We start from the raw sequence: 4,814 nt of genomic DNA on the forward strand, positions 1-4,814 counted from the left end.
GTCTTGAGAGCAACCTCCGTTATGGACCCGTGACCAGGGTTTCAGAAGTGATGTTTCTACGAAAACAAGATGACACTGCAAGCACCATGCTCATGTATAAATCAAGAGGCCCTGATCTCAAGTTAATCAATGCCATCTAAATCCTTCATCAGTCTTTCAAGCGTTCAAGACACAAGCAAATGGTCTAAAGACACAAAAGAGACGTTTTGCAGCAAGTCCGTCTGAAGTAATTGTACACTACCCTGTACAAAGCGACGAGCTGAGAGAAATTGGTAAGGAATCTAAGGATGGGTCATATACCATTCTCTTTGTATGGATGTCCTCTACAACATATCCAAAATCAAAGCAATTGGAGAAACGAGTAAGGATATGTGGCCAAAACATTGGACAACATACAATCTGAAAAAGTTCTGAAAGTGTGACGCCCCAACTTAATCACCTGCTTAGCTAATAGGATTACAACCTAATTGAAGCATCAAACCTATATTACCCATCTTGAGAAAACTCAGTTACATATAGGGTTGTTCATGGTCGGTTTTGGTTCGGTTTCTAGCCAAACCAAAACCGAAACCAATATTATTGGTTTCTAAAAATCTAAACCAAACCAATCCATTAACCATTGGTTCGGTTTCCAAATGGTTCCAGTTGGTTTCAGTTTGTCCCAGTGGTTTTTGGTTAACCAATAATTATGTCAAACCAAAAAAAAAAAATACACAAATTTACAGATAAAAAAAATCGTAGTTGCCGATAGTATTGGTTTACACAAATATACAGACAAAAAAAAGAATCAAGAATAGTGTAAGCTTACTCTAATTCTAAAGATCAAAAGAAGATATATAATATATCTTAATTTAGTTATTGACAAATAAAAAAGAAGGAAGACGGGAAGAAAAAAGTCGAGTAGCAGCAGATGTTGTTGGGGGTGGAGAAGGGAGGCGGCTGAGAGAAGGAGAAAGAGGGAGAGTATCGTAATGAAATATTAGATTTAGGGTTTCTATTTATCCTCTAAATCAATGGGTAGAATCTAATACTTTTAAATCGACGGTAGAAACTAAGTTTAAAAATTAATCGGTTCCCCAATGGTTTTTGGTTCGGTTTTCAGGTCAAACCAAAACCAAACCAGTAATGTCGGTTTTTCAACTTTTTTTACCAAACCAATCCAAATCTAAATGGTTTGGTTCGGTTTCTTGCTTATTGGTCTGGTTCGGTCGGTTTCCAACGGTTAACCGACACCATGTTCATCCCTAGTTACATAAGCTGATCCCAAAAAAACAAACCCATACTCTCTGATATTGTATAAATGAAGAACTCTCTTGTGATATGACTATATTAATGTGTTGTTTTACAAAAAAAAAAAAAAAAGATATATAAAAGATTCGTAATATCTTTAACAACGCGAAAAGCTTTAAGCTGCGATAACCGATATATTCCCGTGCACCGTTTCTTCTGATTACTGAAACTGAAATGGGAACGAGTGAGCACATCATCCCAACGGGGTGCGCAATGGAAACATATAACCTAGAAGTAATCACTAACATGCTTCACATTTCTAATAGATAATGAATTTTAAAAAGAATAGTAGAATAAAACAGATAACACCTTTTACACACAACACGAAGCAGAAGATTGCTTCAACTCTTTTCCCCAGATGTTGCGTCCATATTGGCAATATCCGTGAAAGATCCACCAGGAAAAAGAATTAAACAACCTAAACATATGTTATCCCAACCTCGTCTCACTCAATGGAGAAGAAGATGTTAGGAATAACTCCAGTCTCAAATGATAGCAGGAATCCAGGTACCGTAAGATTTTAGCGTGGAATGCGTACACCTCATAAATCTCAATGCCACCATATAAGTCTAGAATTTAATAAAATTTTGATTACTATGATTTGATCCCGCACATCAGGTTCACAAAAGGCCCAATCATTATTCTTATTCGTAGACCGAAGTCTCCAAATAATAACCATATCCAGTCATGAACCTAGAATTTCTTCCTAAGTCAAGGTCATAGTAACCCAGTCATACTATTAAGACTGCACAATTACGTATAATATGCACATGAGTGACTTCCCCAGAATAAAATAATATATATAATAATCAGTCGGCTTACCCGGACCTACTATGTAATATTCAACCGACTTATCCCGACCTACTATAGATATAAAAAGTAAAGTGCGTAATATTTAACCGGCTTTCCCCGGTCTACTAAGAAATGTAAAGTGCTTAATATTCAACCGGCTTTCCCCGGCCTACATAGAGCATAGCAAGAAGCCGTGGGGAAACACGGTCACTCCTTGCGGGGGATTCACATAACACATATTACACTCATATTTACATTCATTGCAAACATTGTACATACTGATATTAAATAACACATCATGCTCGCAGATAGAAAGAAAGCTCAATGATCACCAGAAGGTTACAAAGTTTCCACCTGATTTGATTACAGGCCATGCCTATCTCGAGATCCACGATCCACGGGTTCATCCTTTGATCGATCGTCGTTAATATAGTCTAAATGTTAATCACACAAGCATTCTAAGAAATTAGCCAAAAGGTTCTTATACAAGATTCATAACATAGTCTTAGACAATTCTCTAATTATAGGCTAAGTGAACCATCTAATGGTTTTAAGTCCATTTATAGTTCTACGCCTTTTTCATTGTCTATCTTTAGCATATCTAAAGGTTTGCTAATTCATTTGAATTGGTTCTATGGTTCATTTGATAAGTCTTATGAATACCTACAACTTTGTAGAAGGAACCAAAAGCTAATTCGGACCATAAAGGTCCAAAACATTGAACTAAGAATACCTGGCACTAAGACTCAGTCCACTAAACTCGGCTCAATACACAAGGCCCAGTCCACTCGTGTCAACTAACAACCTCTAACAATCAAACTGACGGTCACAGGTCAACTAATAGTCAGCATAGGTCAAGGTCAAAGTCCAGTCAAAGGGTAAGTCAACTGGTACAGGTCAAGTCAACTGGTCAAGTCTGGTTTTGGCTCACTGAGCCAGTTCTGAGTCGAACCGATTCAACTCAGTTAGATATCCTGAGTCAGATAAGAACAGAGTCAGTCAGACAATCTGACTAGGATGACTAATAGGCCAAATGCCTAAGCCAAACTTCTAATGCATAAACATGGTGCAACACATAACCTTCCAAGACTTAACCAAAAATGCAATTCTAACTATACACAGTTCTATAGGCTACAACTAACTTTCATCTTCATTTCTAATAATCTCTCAATCGGAACATCAGTAGCTTCAGTTCTTCTCAGCAGACTCATACATTTACTATCACTACCATTCCCAGCTGTAACAACTTCCAACTATAAATACCTCTGCACCATCAAATCAACCTTCATAATGGCATCTGTTATACCTCATTACTTGTTGAGTTCAGTTCAAGATCAGTATTATCATCTCAGCAACATCAATACTGCTCCCATGAATTGCGATTCCAACTCAACAGTCACAGTTACCTGTAGCAACATTTCAACACCCCTAACAGAGCTTCACCAAACACTACCACAGTGACTATAACCTATCTTCATCACTGATCCCAATTTGTACTCAAAGTAACCTCTATGCCTTGCACTAAACTAACATTCATCTAAAAAACCACCTTCACTCATCTTCATTACCACCAGCAAAGCAATGCCCATTTCAAATATTGCTCATTCTCTCAATTCAGATCCCCATACATTCGAAACCATCAGCACCATTACAATCTGCAGCTCCACTGGTAACTTCCACAACTCTGATTCACATGAATCACCATTATAAAACAACCACAATCAATTCATGTTACTAACTTCACCCCTTCCAACTTATTACAACATGTAAATACCTCCACCAGTTCCATCAATTTCATCTCAAATCTACAAACCCTAATTTATGATTTGATTTACTGGGAAACTAAAATTAAACATAATACATACATCTAAACTTCAATCAAGAACAACCCAATACTAATTGATCAGACAACACATGAATTTCATATCAAACTTAATTCAATTGAAAAGGAAACCCCTAAATTAAAATCTTATATTACCTTTCTCTTCAGAAATCGAATTAAACCTTCGAAACAGCATCACCATCCTCATCATCTCTTACTCCTTGATTGTTCAGATCCGTAATCAACACAATTCGAATCCCCCATCACCACTCAGGAATACCCTAATCTCCCAATTCAACAATGAATCGACTTCATAGATTCAATTCAACTTCGACCCAACCTTTCTTTTCTTTTTGTCTAGCACTAAACGAATCTTCAATCAATACTTGAGATCCCTAACCTCGATTCCGACTTCCCTACCTCTTCTCAATCAACACAAACCTTCTCAGAACAATATAAACTCCAATTAACACCTTCCTTGAGTCAACCAACTCACGAATAGCTTCCTAATTTAACATGCACGATCCAAAGATCAAGTTTCAGAGAAAGAAGATGAAGAACAGAGAAGAAGAAGAAGAATGAAGAAAGAAGAAGAAGAAAAGAGAATGACTTATCTTCGGTCGGGCTTTGGTGATAAGACCAAAGAAAATTTATGAAACACCCACTGAAATGGATAAGGGCAGCCCCAGTCGGTCTAATGGCAAAAAGAGTATTTCGCCTTTCCTGCTAATCTGATGATATCTTCTTCGTCCGATATCCGAATGACACGTTCGAGTAGTCCATTCCGAATAAATTTTCGAGACCTATTCAATAATACTAATTTCGTATCTAGATCGTTTTTAAACTAAATTTCTATTAGTTAACGTTCGTCACTAATTAATCGAGTCTTTAACGGCTTAGTCGTCTCTTG

The 4,814-nt window shown here is 37.1% G+C and overlaps 1 long non-coding RNA gene across 2 annotated transcripts; it reads right to left on the reverse strand.

The window, feature by feature from the left end:
• Positions 1 to 1,297: 1,297 nt before the first annotated feature.
• LOC113358204 lies at positions 1,298 to 4,483 on the reverse strand. Of its 2 annotated transcripts, none has more exons than XR_003364265.1 (3): positions 4,061 to 4,483; positions 2,437 to 2,516; positions 1,298 to 1,453 (listed from the first exon to the last, which is right to left on the reverse strand). It is a non-coding gene; the product is annotated as an uncharacterized LOC113358204 (long non-coding RNA). The 2 variants fall into 2 exon arrangements; XR_003364264.1 differs by having other exon boundaries at positions 1,298 to 1,459.
• Between the last annotated feature and the right edge of the window lie 331 nt (positions 4,484 to 4,814).

This window comes from Papaver somniferum, chromosome 3 (assembly GCF_003573695.1).
Source record: "Papaver somniferum cultivar HN1 chromosome 3, ASM357369v1, whole genome shotgun sequence".
Classification (NCBI taxonomy): domain Eukaryota; kingdom Viridiplantae; phylum Streptophyta; class Magnoliopsida; order Ranunculales; family Papaveraceae; genus Papaver; species Papaver somniferum.